This window comes from Macrobrachium nipponense, chromosome 40 (assembly GCF_015104395.2).
Source record: "Macrobrachium nipponense isolate FS-2020 chromosome 40, ASM1510439v2, whole genome shotgun sequence".
In the NCBI taxonomy this organism is placed as follows: domain Eukaryota; kingdom Metazoa; phylum Arthropoda; class Malacostraca; order Decapoda; family Palaemonidae; genus Macrobrachium; species Macrobrachium nipponense.
The window spans coordinates 23441637-23458315 of record NC_061101.1 but is presented as its reverse complement, the minus strand read 5'-3'; the positions used below and the strand labels follow the sequence as shown (position 1 = coordinate 23458315).

General features: G+C 37.6%; 1 long non-coding RNA gene across 1 annotated transcript; it reads left to right on the top strand.

The window, feature by feature from the left end:
- Window positions 1-350: 350 nt before the first annotated feature.
- On the top strand, window positions 351-15659 carry LOC135212319 (uncharacterized). The gene is made up of 2 exons (XR_010313863.1): window positions 351-667; window positions 15447-15659. It is a non-coding gene; the product is annotated as an uncharacterized LOC135212319 (long non-coding RNA).
- Window positions 15660-16679: the final 1020 nt, after the last annotated feature.

Sequence of the window (16679 nt, the reverse complement as noted above, 5' to 3'; positions counted from 1 at the left end):
TCCGGCCGGAGACGCTAGAAAAAAAATTCATGTATAGCACTATAATCTTTGAAAAGAATAAACAAAGCTGCAAATAACGATACCTTTTTAATAACATGGGCCTATGAATAATGATCGGGATCTGTACTGCCCATTAACATCGTATAGTTTTCTCGTAGGAAATGTAGGTGTCAAATGAATTCAAAATTAAATATTTGGCGATTAATGGTTTATATAATTTACCACGTTATTTGTTCTTGAGAATGGTTATGCAGTAAGTTCTTGGCTATTGGTGAAAACCGGGAGACAATAATTTTCAGCGCGGATCTTGAGCGTTCATGGGAGCTCTCTTGTTTCCATTGCCTAGCCAAGCGGCGGCTAGCGAGCGATTTCAACATACTGAAACGTCTTGAACTCCTGCGCCGGAGTGTGCTGATATTTTGTGAATTCCCCCAGTTATCACAATGGTTTCTTCATTTGAACGACGCTTGCGTTTGGATAACAAGTGATACTGGAGATCTAAGTGATATATTATATAGGCGCAAAACGACTCTGTTCATCTGGAAATAAGGTAATCCTCACCACTGACAGATGCCACTCATCCAGTAAATCAACCCTGGGTGAAGAGTCGGCTGGAATAGGCCAATATTAAATGTAGGCCTTCTAATTGTGAACATTACAACGAAAGGTAAGGAATATGCTCAGTGCAATGCTTGAACTATAGGCCTAGGTAAGTTTTTAGGTGGAATCATGGAATGGTCTAGTTCTAGTGGTTCCGGCTTACCATGTGAGGAGGTTAGGTCTAGGTTGGATTCCAGGGTAAGATCGCCGTTCGCCGACCTGTAGTTACCGAATTTTGTTTTTCTTTTGCATACTTACCATCCTTTTTTTTTATTTTATTGGTTAATTTTGTCATATTTACCGTATTCTTTTTCAGCTCTAGGGACTGGTACTAGGCCTCAAAGTGGTACTACCCATTTTGCACATGACTGTAATTACCGACCTGGAAGGCCGCTGTAGTACCTAGTCTGTCATTTTACTTAAAATTACATTTATAGTTGCGTTTTTTATATGTGCGGAATAAGAAATTTTTAAATTGATTTCTTTGGAAGTAACAGTTATTTCCTACCATTCTGACTGGTGCACTTAAAATTCTTGGTTTTTGCTATCTCAGAAACCCTGGATACAGGTAGGCCTAGGGAGAGGTTAGCTAAACCAACTCGTCTGTAACAACAATAATGTTTTGAAACAAAAAATATTGATATTTCTATATGAGCATTCCACATTGTTCGTCCCCTCAAATACGAAAGCCACCAGGAATTGGGGCGTCAAATGTATTTTGCCGTGTTTAGTACGAGCCCCGGGGGTTTAATTACAATCGTCTGAATAAATATTACTTAAAATTCTTGTTCAGGAGGTAAAACTGCATAGAAAAACCTCAACTGCCATAGTCTAGGCCGCCGCGGAATAGTAATTTAGATCTACCGCCTATGCTTCAATGATCCAGCGACAACTAACAAATCTTTATATCGGACATAAGCCACAGGATATGTCAGAAAATTAGACGACAAACCCACAGGATATGCCAGAAAATTAGCCTATGTGCCTCATGGTTTGTTTTTGGTAAAATTTTAAGATTTTTTTAATCTTTATAAATTATTAAGTGTTATAAAATTTAAGATATTTTTTGCTCTTGTTATTAAGTGTTGTCGAAATAAGTATAAGTACCCGTGGTTGATGGTACCTGCCTAGACTTTCTCCTTGGTCTTTGTTGGTTTTGATGTTCATGCATGCATATAATGATTTTGTTCCAAGTTTCCATTCATTCTAGCCCATAATACACCTATACTCTGTTTTTTCCATCTGTCCATCCACCTGTGGTGTTTGCGCCTGGTAACACTGCGTCCCGGGCTTTAAATAATATCCTATTTCGAATATTAACGGTGTAATTTGCTTACAGTGAATTCTTAAAACACTTTTCATTTGAAAATGTACGCCCAGATATCCTTTTATTTACCTAAAACTTATACATAGCGTAACTATTTAAAGCCTTGGACGCAGTGTTACCATGCGCAAACACCACAGGCAGATGGACAGATGGAAAAAACAGAGTATAGGCACTACAATAGCAATATGTGGGACCCCAGTAGGAATACTGGGTTTTATTGTTAGGGAAAATACAAAATGAGTTAACTACAAGGATGTTTATGCTAGTGACTAGTCCTGTAACATCCCATGATATTTTTGAGTTCCAGTCCTGGGTTAGGTAAGCTATTTTCAACATTTTCAAAGTGGCATGATGTACAGAGTGGTTAAGGACCTGGTGAAGGTTATTGGGGGGACTACTTAGGGTTGATAGTAAAGCCCCCTCCCCCACGGTCAGTTAAGTTCAGGCCGCAGCTATATTTATATCAGTTTACTGTCCTCTAGATTAGGTTGGGGGTGATCCAGTGGGCAAAGGGACCCAATTGAACAGGCGAAGACCTGGTATTCTATTGTAGCTGAGGGTAGGTGTAATTGGGTCAGAATATAATCTTGTTTAATTTGGTTACAGTGCCCTAGGGTAGGTTAGGTCAGGGGTCCAGGCTCACCCCTCCCTCCACCAAGTAATGACCATTTGCTTTAGGATACTTGTTTTACTTTCCTTCACCATGTTGTCCCTGGCGTGAGTACAGTATATTTCAGCCCTTGTCATTTTGCTCAAGTGGGCCATGTTCCATTGGGATGTTTTGTATGAAGTTACCAATTGAGCTGTGGATCAAGGTATATGGTCCACTGAAGTAGTATACATAAACTAATTGTTAGGCTACAATGGTTTACTAAATAATCTTGAGCAAACTGTAATAGTGAATCAGTACAGCTAGGTACATACATACATACATACCTAATACATACCTAATAATATATACTATAATTAATATATATCATATAATATTATATATATATATAATTTAATTATATATATACTATATTATATATATTAATATATTATATTATAGTATATATATGATATATTATAATATTATAATACATTAATATATTAATATTATTATAATATTATATTAATAGTCTATATGATATATATATACAATTTATATGTATATTATACATTCTATTATAATATATATATCTTATATAATATATATATATATAATATATATTATATATATAATTGATATTATAATGGTGGTGGGTAGTTTCTTTTAACAATAGATTGCGTTCACATTTCTACTTGGTAAAATAATTTTTGGAATGTTGAATAGGCATTAGGCTGCAATTGAAATATTGTTACAAACAAGTTTTACGACACAGAAAACCATTGTACATCCTTACTTGTTTATTGACATTTTGGAATGCTGAAAGGTTACCATGATAATAGGTTGCTTTAATATATATTTAGCTCTGTCATTGGTTAGGTTTTCTTGGTAGCCAGATTTAACAACCAGACTTGGAAAGGTTAACGGTGCTATTGTCATCTTGTTTGAGGAATGCCAGTTACAGCTTCTTGATTGAAACTCAGTCTTTTTGCCCATGTATCTGCAATATGAGTGTTTTATTTGTTTGTTGGAAGACCATGTAAGGATCCCATTATAGTGGGTCCAAAGGTAGTTTGTGGGCACCATTTCTCAAAAATACAAACTGGCTTGTATGTGGGTTCCTTAGGATGTAATGCCTCTTTTGTATCATTGTATGTTTGTTTATGGGGGAAGTTTTCCGACTATTTTCCCAAGTCTCTACAAGTCGTTTTCTTATTGGTTGTTATTGTTGGCAAGAGAAAATTCCACTGGCATGCCGATGTTTTTGCAGAACACCTGTTTAATGATAGCAATGACAGATTTAAGGGGGCTGCACCTGGTCACGTGCCCCCCCCCCACCCCTACATGGCTATGAATAAAAGAACATTGTTTTCTTTCAGTAATATATTATTAGCAAAAATTTGCTTAGGTAATGATATTTCAACAATAACTGTTGCTACAACAAAAAAACAATAACAACAACTACTGCTACTGTGTGCATGTGTGTGCATACATATATAAATATTTATATAATATATATGTACTGTATGTGTGTGTGTGCATGTTACTTATACTATTTATATATAATACTCCTAAGTGCCCCGCTGGCCACCACTGAATGGTAGAGGCATTGATTCCTTCTATGAATCCTGTATGTAACTTGAGGAGGACCCACGGTGATAGGGCTAGGGAGTTTGATACCTTGATGATGAATGAAAGTCCTGTGACTGATGCTTTTATCATTATGATCGCCGAGTCAGCTGAGTCATTTGTTTAGGAATGACTTGACACAAGCATGTGCCATGGCTTCTGACATTGGGATAGCTTTCAGCCATCTGTTTCTTTAACCCATTGGATGGGGACAGGGACATCAAGATGTTAAATAAGTGACCAAGCATCATTTATATTTAGGAAAATTGCTGATGCAGACTGCATGTACTAGATAATATTACTTCTTTGACACCTTAGACAGTTTCTCTTCTCTGGAGGAGTGGGAGAGGCCTTGGTGGAGGTGATTACAATTCAGAAGGCTGTTGTCACTGGTGGCCATAGGGTGGCTATGCTGGTGTCACAGAGGATTGATCATCCTTTGTTGCTCAATGGTATATCTTCCCTTTGTAGAATTGTGATGGCCTTGTGGTAGGCTTTCGTTTCACTGTCATTAAGCTTTGTGTTGGTGAGTGCATCATAATTCTTAGTTGAACTCCAATGGTATTTATTCTAGATATATAGTGCAGCTGTTAATTGTTTAGTGTGTGATGCGGTACATTCAGATTTACAATTGCTGAAGGTTGATGCTGTTGAGATATGGAGTATGCATCATGGTTGTTGATGAGGGCATGTATGAGTGGTTGATGATCCATTAGGATGGTGAAAGGTGTATTCATGAGGAGGTGCCTGAAGTGTCTGGTACTCAAGTGGACAATAAAGAGCTCTGTGTTGAAGATGCTGTATTTTCTTTCTGCCTAAGTAGTTCTCTGCTTAAGAAACCTATAGATTTCATTGTTCCATTAATTGATCGTCTATCGTGAGTGCAAATCTGGCCTACGCTTTGGGTGGTGCTAGAGTGGTTGTCTTTGCTAAGGCATTCTTTATAGCATTGAGGGTAGTGCCCAGGTTGACAGCTATTGTTTCCACTGGGGTGTTGTTGAAGTGGGGGAGGAGGGGGATGATGGTATTTGCAATTCCTGGGAAGCAATATTGGTAATAGTTTCCTGTTCCCATAAATTCCTGTGGTTTTTTGTTGCTAGATGGAGTCTAGAATTATCCAATGGCTGACATTTTGGAATGTGAGAGGCTGATACTGCTTGCTGGTACTTGTGACTTTGGAATTCAATGGAGGATGCTCTAATGACTCATATGTCTGGTGCATACAACAAGGCTGCTATGACTGCTCTCATGTGGTTTTGATATTTGTCTCTATTTTTGGAGAATATGGGTGTCATTGACTTAGCAGGTGCAGAAGGGAAGGCCATCAGTGATATTACCCATTAGAGTTCTGGAGGCTGAAACTGGAGTAGTTAAATGTGTAGTTATCAAAAGGTATGATGATCACTTTCCTGGTTATGTACCAGAACTTGAAAGTAGTCCTTCTTGGTGTCAAACTTTGAAAAAAATCTTGCGATGTGCAGGGTGGTGATATCTGCCATGTTTATTTGTGGGTAGTGGTTGGGCTCAGTCTGTAGATTGAGGCACCACCAATAGTCTCCAGAGGTATGCCAAGGGCCTTCAGGAGTGGGAAGGCCAATGAGCTGGAGGCCTTCTGGCAAAGGCTCATCCATTCCATTTCCTTTGAAAGCCAATTTTATGTCAATTAGTTTTACAGGAGGTTGGCAGTAGTATTTCGAGTGAGCTTGGGGCCTGTAATTTTTATATGGTGGTATATGCTGTCCTTTGCGGGTATCCTTGAGTTAGTGGGAGTGAAGGCTTGAAGACATCTGGGAATTCTTGTTGGAAAGCATGTAGAACTATGGGGGCCTATCGAAGAGAAGGATAATGGTTTGTTTTGATGGTGAGATACTGTTTGGAAAGAGGCAGGGTCTAGATGGTGATAGTGGGTAAAATCTGTCAGTATCCAATAAAGGTGGTGTTGAGCAGAGGCATTTCAAAGGACATTGGTGATAGGAAATCCCACAGGTACTTCTTGAGAGAGGAGGTGAAGGACTGGTGGCCATTTTGTATGGGGATGCCGTAGGTCAGCACGTAGGGTCCCCCAGTGGTCTGCCAATAAAGACACCTTTGTCCACCAGGAACTTCTTGCTGGAGGCTTGGTGTGTGTTGTAGAATTTGGTAGATCGGGTGTCGCATCATTTTTGTGGCAGCCATCTTAATTACCTTAGGTGGTTGCTTAGCTCATTTTTGCTCTACCTGCTTCTGGGAGTGCAATTCCAGGCCACTGTACCGAACATTTAGTGGGATGGGCAGAGGACAGGCAGGTTGGGACTTTTTTTTTTTTTTTTTTTTTTTTTTTTTTGGCGTGAAGGGGCTCTTTTGTTGCATGGCATTGACTTGTGTTCCATCTTGATCTTGTCATAGTTCTGATTTTCTTTAGCTTTGTAGAAGTGAGTAACATGTTGTGAAGCTTTGAAAGCCTTTGCAACTTGTCTGCTTTCTTCAGGAGGTCTGCCATCAATGTCTCTTTAGTATTTGTGGCGGGAGGGTTGGGGGAGTGGGTGGCAGTCAGCCTGTATGTTAGTTAGTGGAGATACATTTGCTGTGCCTGGTATCTTGGGTATCCAGTTGGCATAGAAGGCCATCAGTATCAGGAGGGACTCGAGTTTGTGCCAGAATGCCCTTGCTGTTGTCTCCCCCATCAGTTTATTGAACAGGTTGAGGGCTTGATAGGTACAGGCAGGTGGCAAAAGTAAAAACTCTGAGAATAGGAACTTAGTTAGATTGATGCATTTGGTCAGCTTATTTTGGTTACTGCGCAATTATGTGATTCAGGGGAAGATAATGTCTGTTTTTTTTTAAAGGACATAATCCACCTTTTTCGTTGAACTTGTGATGTTTTGTAGGCAGAGTTATGTCAGTCCTTTGGAGTTGGTGTTGAGCAGAAGCATCTGGATGTTGGGTATAATGAAATCCCACAGGTATGTACATCTTCATGAGAGAGAAGGTTAAGGACTATTGGCTATATTGTATGGAGATGCCATAGGTCAGTACCTAGTGGTCTGTCAATGACGCAGAGCGGATGGATTTAAAAACACCCTTGTCCACCAGGAACTTCTTGCTGGAGGCTTGGTGTATGTTGTAGAATTTGGTGGATCGGGTGCCCATCATGGTTGTGGTGGTCATTACGATTACCTTGGGTTGCTGCCTAGCTCATTTTTTCTCCACTGCTTCTGGGGGATGCAGTTCCATGCCACTCTACTGGATTTTTGGTGGAATGGGCAGAGGACAAGTGGTTGGGGGCACATCTGAACAAACACTTTCTGTTGTTTCATTTTTCTGTCCGGAAAATGTCAGATATTTTGAATATAGATAAAACCGCAACATGTCTGGATTGACAGTATTAGTAGCAGTTTACAAAATGTTTTAAGGTGATGGTGTTTGGTGTTGTTGAAGGCTTAGTCTGTCGACTTTTTGGAGCAGCCCCCTCTCTTGGACAGATGTCTGGACTAATGAAATTGTGTGAACCTCTTATCTGTCTTTTTACCTTGATTTTTCATCGTTCTTTGGTGTCGGTGGTCTTTGCTATAGCAATGGAACATTATTGAGAATAAATTAAGTATCCTACTACTAATACTGTTTTTGAGGCAGTGCTGTTATATAACGTAAGGGAACGAGTTTCCATTTATCCTGCCGTGAAGGAAAGGAGTTGAGTGGTGGCCATTTACCCTTCATGGTACCTACTTAGCATTAGAAAGAAATAGTTTTCACTCCGCAGATTCCTAAACCCCGAATGCCTATTTCTTTGCCTTTCATCTTTTAGGCCAAATCCTAAAGTTCTACAGTTATTTATCTGGATGAATGGAGTTATCCAAGACATATGGAAAATACTTTATTACAATAACTTAGGTGGAAAGGGCCTTCAGGAGTGGGAAGGCCAATGGGCTGGAGGCCTTCTGGCAAAGGCTCATCCATTCCATTTCCTTTGAAAGCCAATTTTATGTCAATTAGTTTCACGGGTGGCAGGCAGTAGTATTTCGAGTGAGCTTGGGGCCTGTCATTTTTATATGGTGATATATGCTGTCCTTTGCTGGTATCGTCAATCGAAAGTACTTCACTGAAAACGAAACCAATTTGTCACTTGGGGAACGTGACTCCTTCAAGGGATCTTTGAATTCAAGAAATGGTTACGATTTTATCATTTTAATTTACTTCACTGTTAGAAAAATTATACAACGTTATCTTGTATGTAAATCAATCTATTCTTAACTGATAGGGACTCTCTCTCTCTCTCTCTCTCTCTCTCTCTCTCTCTCTCTCTCTCTCTCTCTCTCTCTCTCTCTCTCTCTCTCTCTCTCTATGAAAAACTTCCTATTAATTTGTGACAAAAACAGAAAATTACTTTTTATTTGCCCCTACCCGTTCAAAATCCAATACTGGCTTATTCATCTCACCTCGGCTTGACTCGGACTATCATTCTTAATCTGGCGCGAGTATTAATGGAACGAACTGGAGGTCTCCAACTCCTTAATTAAATTTTGTATGGAAACGAGAACCCAAATTGGATTCCATGAATCAAAGGTCTGGCCCGGAGCAGAGACGATTCGTCTCTTTGCACAAAAATAAGCAAAATCCGGACCCCCTTGTTTTTCCTCTCTCTCTCTCTCTCTCTCTCTCTCTCTCTCTCTCTCTCTCTCTCTCTCTCTCTCTCTCTCTCTCTCTCTCTCTCTGTCAGTGAAGGAAACACAGCTATTGATTGCTCCGAATAAGATTGTCAATACGCGAGTATTTGAGTACGAACTTTTAGAAGCTTGAGCAACCAAGAGGAAGAAACGATTGTTAATGTTGGTATATTTTGTTTGTGTATAATTTATATATATATATATATATATATGTGTGTGTGTGTGTGTGTGTGTGTGTGTGTATATATATATTATATACATAAACTTTTTATTATGACTTTTCATCTAATATATACAAGTGATTCCAGCGAAAAAGAACAAAACCACAGTCGTTGGTACAATCATGTGGAATCGATGAAACGTGAATGAACCCATGTGCAGAAAGCTGCCACAAAACCAGCTACTGTACTTCATACACCTTCATCTTGATTGCACTTTCTTTCCAGTACCCCTGCCCATGCCTTCTATCCAGCGATTACTATGCCTTTCTCCTCTCTTTCCACTCGAGGTTGATGGATTTCTTATCGTTTTTACCCACCTATCGTCATCCACTTGGACAAACCGTCTCAAAGGTCTCTGATCGATGAGTGAATGTTGAGTGCGAATGAAAGAGAAAAAGTACTGAGATGAACAATTTGTATAGCATACTTGCCAAAATAGGAACAAAGTGTGAGAAAATGTGGATGCACGCTGAAGCGAGGTTAGAACAAGTGAAAGGATAGATCACAGTGCATTGAGCTGGTATGGTTATATGAAACAAAAAACGTGACCATTAGCTAGTTTAGAGTGTATAATTCAGGAGTATTAGCATATGGAGGGGTAATATACTTAGATATAGTTGGTTAAATGTTGCGTGCAAGATAGTGAACGGCTTAGTAAGTGTTAAGGGTATAATATAATGCTGATGAGCTTCCTGTATGAAGTGGTTTAGGTCTTGTAAGTTTTCTGCGCATTGGCCCATCCACGATTCAGCAGTTGAAATGCTGATGTGGTAGTGGGTATTGCCATTGTTTTTTCCTCTCCCCAGTGAAGATTGGTAGTTGCTAAAGGCCATACAGTCTCCCTTCAGGAGGGGGCTACCTACCTCCTTCAGGCGCTCCTGAAGCTTTAGTGTGTAGGCCGCAATATTCAGCAGTTTTCCTTCTGAAGGTTGCATACACGTTGATAGCGTAGGTTCAAGTTGAACTGCTGTCATTTAGGGAAGGCATTACTTCTTCCTTACTCTCGGACGTTAACAAAGATGCTCATCATTGCATCGAATTGTGTCCTCAGCATTATTGGTGTATTTATTTTTATTTACTAATTGTTATGTGTTTATGAGGCGACTTCTCTTTGCCTTGTTTTCTGTTTCGTTTAACGAATTCTATTCTTTGGAGGAAACTTGCTCAGCAAGTAAATGGCCCTTTTTGGCCTGCTTTATATGAATGTGTTTTCGGCAATAATAATTATGATAAAGAAAATGTGTTCGTGAGGCATTTCATTCAGGTCCCCATGATTTAATGTTGATGATGTTGACTTCATTTTTGTTTTATACAGATTGGTCAGTTTTGTTAAAAAGAACAAGAGCTCCCATCAAAACTTGGGGCTTTTAATTTTGCCGCCAGTATTGACTACATGCAGTCAAGGTTGACAACAGTATATTGAATGACGATAATCAATATACCCGTCTTATAGAACCACAATTATTTGATCTGATACAGAGCACTTGTCTTTTTACATTCAAATAAAAGCAAAAATTAAACTACTAAGCAAAGGAATGACCAAACAAAACAACGGCACCTTTTCTTATGAAAAGCTTAAATATTTTCAGACTATTTTCGTTGCCAATCGCTAGTCTTTTTGATGGGAGCGACCTCCCGCGACGCCACTCAACTCTCAGCCAGAGAGGGTGATTAGGTCGCCCCTGGCGATAGGCAGATGGTGATGGCTGGGGAACTGGGTTTTTAGACTTGAGATAGAATGGGGGAAAATGTGTAAAAATAACTTGCCTCTCAAACCAATAAATACTTTGCAGGCTTAGACTTCCAAAAGGCAATTGCAAGCGTAGTACTCACTGACAAAAACACTCCGGGCAGAGAAAGATTCGCATATAAAACCTTAATCTCTTTCTTCGTCATTTTTTTTTCCAACGTGAAGGTGACTGTGAAATTCAATATCGAATATCTAAGAACACATTTTCCTTGAAAAATTTTGCGGGGATGGACACATTCCTGCTGTAAATGGCAAATTTTGAAAGGGGACAAATGTTCTTGAATTTATGAAGGATTAAGACATATTTTTATGAAAATTGTGATGAAAAAGACGAATTTTCTTTTAAGAGAAACATATCTTCTAAGAATTATGACAAGAAACGACACAAACATTCAAGTAGAACGGGCTTAATATCCTTAACGGATAATCCCTTGGCGGATATTATGATATACTGGTCTGTACATTTTTCATATGAATAGACGATGTCACCTTACCAGAAAGTTTAGAAATTTTAACGAAATTCTGATAATTGCAATGATAACAAAATAAACAAATGTGACAATCTTATTACAAAGCTGTCCATGAGCATGAGAAGAGAAAGTGTTTTTTGAGGAACTTTGTAACTGAGAACTGAGCAAAATTTGAAGAAAATATAGTCAAAAGGCTAGCCTTTCAAGTAAATTGCGTATTAGCAGATGCGAAACTGAACTTTGTTATGAAATTTTCATTACTGAAAACTGAGTAAAATTAAAACGAGACGAAACTAAACGTTCTGATAGAATGTTGATTACTGAACGATGAACAACAGAAAAGAGGTTAGTCGAATTTAACCATACAATTGAATTCCCGAAAGGCTGAGAGAAAGCTAAACTTTCCTATCAAATTTTGGTGATAGAAAGCAGAGGTGAAGGTGAACATTCTTGCAAGATTTGGTCACAGATCCTTGTAGGGAAATAAAAACTCGGTAAAAATTACCCTTGCTAGCAAACACTCTCACAACCGAGACGAAACTAAGTTTACTTATGTCATTTTGAGGACTGAGATCTAAGCTGAATTGAAACAAGGTAGTAATTGAATTTGATACATGTAAAGAACGTGAGGGACATTGTTAGTTTGTTTCCAGTAAGAAGCATCCATGAATTTTAGCCAAGAACCATCTTGTTTCCCCTGATTTTATTTCCGGGTCAACTCTTGTGTCCCTTAAAGGTGCGTCCTCCTCTAAAGGAAAATGTACCCCGTAGGGGGTGTAGTACTGTCAGTGCACCTTATGCAGTGCACTGTAGGTATTACTTAAGGATCTTTGCAGCGCCCCTTCATCCCTAGCTGCACCCTCTCTCATTCCTTTTACTGTACCTCCGTTCATGTTCTCTTTCTTCCTTCTTACTTTCCACCCTCTCTTAATTGTTTCATAGTGCAACTGAGAGGTTTTCCTCCTTTTATACCTTTCAGACCTTACTACTATCATTTTTCCTTTCAGCGCTGAATGACCTTAGTTGTATATATTCCATTCTTAATGGAAAATATAAATCCAGGTTTCTTCCAGACCATTTTGAACTTCCGATGGTACTGGAAAACAGTTTTCCGTATTGTTCAGTCCGCTGAACATTAGACGGCTTCTTTTCTTTATCGATAAGATACGGAAATTGTTTCGTTTTCCTGAAAGATGAGGGACGCCAGGTTTACTGTTTTCTCTTGCTAGTGGGATATCAATATCGAAAGCTGTTAGTTTTTGATGTTTTTGAAGCATTCACAAACTCGGAGAAAAAAATTATATATATATATATATATATATATATATAGTTTTTGTATGTGATAATTTCGGCAGCGTCCTCTTCTCACCACCGACATATCAGTGTTCGAATCCTGTACCCTAATCTCTATTCACTTAGGGAAGCGAACTTTTCCCTGCTTATTCATGTAGGCACTACGCGTGTATCACCAAATTCATTCCTTTATTCAGACAGTTCTTATCGCTAAAACAGGGCGTCTCGTGTTACCAAAGTCTAGTTAGCTAGCTACTCTACCAAGCGAATATTTACACAGTATCTAGCTGTTCCCGGGAGGTTCCCTCCCCCTTTTTGTTTGTTGCTCTGAAAGATTTTAAAAGGAATGGAAAAAAATATTCTTCTATGGCACGTGTTTCCTAAATCGTCCAAGCTTTCCGCAGTTCAGAGGGTTGACTTTTCTTTGAATGATGTTTACGGATCTTGGTCCAACGCTTTTATTCCAAGTTTGTCTGCCAGCTGCACTGTATGAGAAATGAGAGAGGATAAATATACGTACATCCCTTCGGCCAACTGTCTTTCTCTGTGTCGGGCTGTTCCCGTTTCAAGCGGTTTGCGTAATTATACGCGCTTGAGAGAGAAATAGAAAGAGCAAGCTTATGGGTTTGAGGTAATTTTATAAGAATTAAAAATACATACAGTAACATTAATAACCAAATAATACCGTAGATTCCATCCTTGCAAGGAAATGAAACTAAAGCCTGAGAATATTGCTTAGAAAATGAGACAAAGAAGCGTCTTCACTCCGGTTGCAACCTCGAAGGCCACTGATGCCTGTAAAGTATTGGCTTTGCTAAGGAGCACCTCCAGGGGATGTTTAGATAAAAAGGGGGAAGAGGCTCTGTTTGAAGAGGTTCTCAGATGTAAAGGAAGTGGAAGAAAGGGCAACTGAGGAAATTGCTATGGGCATCCTTTGAGAACATGGAGCGATTTGTGCGGTCGGAAAGGATATACTATAGAGCATTGACGCTGGACTCAAGAGCTGAATTTAGACTACAAGAGAACGGTTATGAAAAGAGCCTAGAACTCCTGTCAGACTGAACCACTTCCAACCTTACAGAAATGCAAACATACCGGAGATCTTCAGAGTGGAAAACTAAATATTGCAAAGATGTGAATAAAGATATTTGGTTAATCCAAGTTTGAATTAAATATTTTAAATCCAAAAATCAGGCTGGATCCTTGATATGTTCCCAGGGGAGAACTAAATGACTGGACCTAGGGTTTCTCCTTCCATGAGAATGAGGGGAATAAATTTCCTTCAGTGTGCAGAAGACAGTGGAATGAAAGTATATATCCCTTCACTTAGCTAAGGTCCACAGTAAACAAGATATAGGAAAGGAAAGGAGTAGGACGAAGCTTAACCTAGAAGGAAGGGCTTTTTATACCTCTGAAAGTATAAAAGGTTATAAGAGTCATTAGGCACAGAAACAAGCAAAGAATTTCAAAGTTCAGACGCAGATGTTAAAGAATCTTGGTTTATTCCTTTATGTGAGAGACAAGACAAGTTAAAATAGTAAGGGAGTATCTTCTCGTTCGCTAGTGGGTCGTGTCTCCCATGAAGTTGGCAGTTGTGAGCTCGCAGATTTTTCTGTCTGTTGTCCTCTGAATCAGTTCTGCGAATGATAAGTAAACATATCAACGACGAAAGGACTATAATTAAACAATAAGCATTTGGAATACAAATAAAAAATGCATGTATCAGCGACTAATTCAGTACCCTTCGAAAGGTTACACAGTGAAACAACCAGCGTTTGGAAATATGTTTATTAGAAACGAGAAAGTTCATAAAAATGTTGAGAGGACAAATACAGATTGTCAGACAGAAAAAAAAATTAAGAAAATCACTACTCGAGAGGTCACGTTTCATGATTTTATATATATATACATCATATCATTGATTTATACATTTTACATAGATGCAGCTTACAAGGCTTAGAAGACTCTAAAATCTGATAAAATAATTATATCTCTTTTTATATGTATACATATATAGATATTTTCAAATTCCTGTATTCAAGGTTACACTGGGACAACCGGTCAACTTCTTACACATTAGGATAACGCTTCACAAAATATTATATACTGTATGTCTAACTCATGCCAGAACTCCTCTCATATTCACAACAATTCAGAATCACCCGGAGTAATAAATAATGATTAAATGCAGTTAGATCACAGGAGCAGGAAATTAGCTTTACCTTGAAGAAATATATGCTCAGTCTCTGTACGAAAGGTCAGTAGGGAACAACTTTTAAAGAGAATGAACGTATGTACATATAATATATATATATATATATATATATATATATATATATATATATATATATATAATAGAATATATATAGTATATATATGATATATATATATATATATATATATATATATATATATATATATATATATATATACATATATATGTGTGTGTGTGTAAATTAGAACGTATTAACCAATTATGTTTTCAATAATTTTTTCGGTTTAATCACGTAATATGTAATCTGCATTACTTAAAAATTAAAAGTGTTTCAACAGAGTGGGACAAGTATGTGATTCCAGTGCTCCATATCTGTGACATTTCTTAGAGAGAGAGAGATTTACGGCAGTCTTTATGCATATTATAATTGTGAGGTTGGGTATGTCGGGATATATGTACTGAGTAATATATGTATAGAGTACGCTGATAGAGAGTATACAGGTGTGAAGACATGAATGTATTTATACGTTTTTAACATTTCTTTTTATATATTGATTACAGTTGTTTGTTTTGTTCAATACCTTTTTGGCTTTTTTTTTTTAGTAACGGAAACTTAGCCAGTTTTTTTATATAACGTTGTGTATTGTGATCTCCATTTGCATTTCAGTCTGGAAAACTAACGAAGGCTATTTTATCCTCTCCTGCTAAGGTTTCGGAATGCTCCCCCTGCCTCTGTTTCTCCCGACTCCCCGGGGTGTACGACAAAAGATCATCAGTTCTAGTTTTCAAGAATCCTTAGTTATTGACAGAATTGTATGATTGTAGTGGTATGCTTATTGAACAAATAAGTGTACGTATGCGCGCGCGCGCGAGCATGTGGGTATATTTTATATATATATATATTAACATTGTATGAAGTCTTTTCTTTTTTATTTCATTTCATGTATCCACACACTATTCTGCAATGTACTTATTTTCTAATGATGATAATTAATAATGGTATGCTCATATGATTTATACGTACAACTTTGATAATAGGCTGGCACCCAGCTAAAGAGCCTAATAAGTTGACTTCATATCAGATTTCGTTTGATTTAAATTAGAGGAACCCATTTAGAAGAAGCATATGGGTTGTAGCCCAAGGTTATTTTACAATCAATGTTTTCAATGGCTTTCATTCTTTTGTTTTAATTTCCCAGCTGAAGGTTGTTCATGGGTCTGTTCTCCCTCGTGTCCGTTTAAGACTTATTTATGTACTTTTATCATATGTTGTTACGACAGATTAATGCTTCGCAATAATGATTGCAAAAGAATGTGGTAGTATTTAAATTCAGTCAGTTAGCCAATAATTGTTAAACATCGTTGAAGGCAATTTCTGTTTAGGTAGACTAAACACAGTTTGTATTGGGAGTTCGAAGACGTGTATATATATGTAATATATATGTATATATGATATATACTAATATATATATATATATTATATATATATATATATATATATATTATACACGTCTTCGAACTTCCAATACAAACTGTGTTTATTTTACCTAAACAGAAATTGCCTTCAACGATGTCTTTAACAATTGGCTAACTGACTGAATTTGAATACTGCCATATTCTTTTGCAATCATTATTGCGAAGCATATATATATATATATATATATATATATATATACTATATATATATATATATATATATATATATATATTTGTTTTGTTTTTTTGTTTTTTTTGTTCTGTGATAAATTTTGTCGGATGCGCAGAATTCGTCTCCGGATTTACTTGTAGTTGGAGGTGATTTTAGCATAATAAGGAACAACCATACAAATGTTATACCTTCATTGAATTTGCTTCCATTCAAAATGTATTTAAGAGAAGATGAATTAGATGGTTTTATTACAAGTTGTCACTTTGATTTCATAAGGACGACCTATACTGCTTG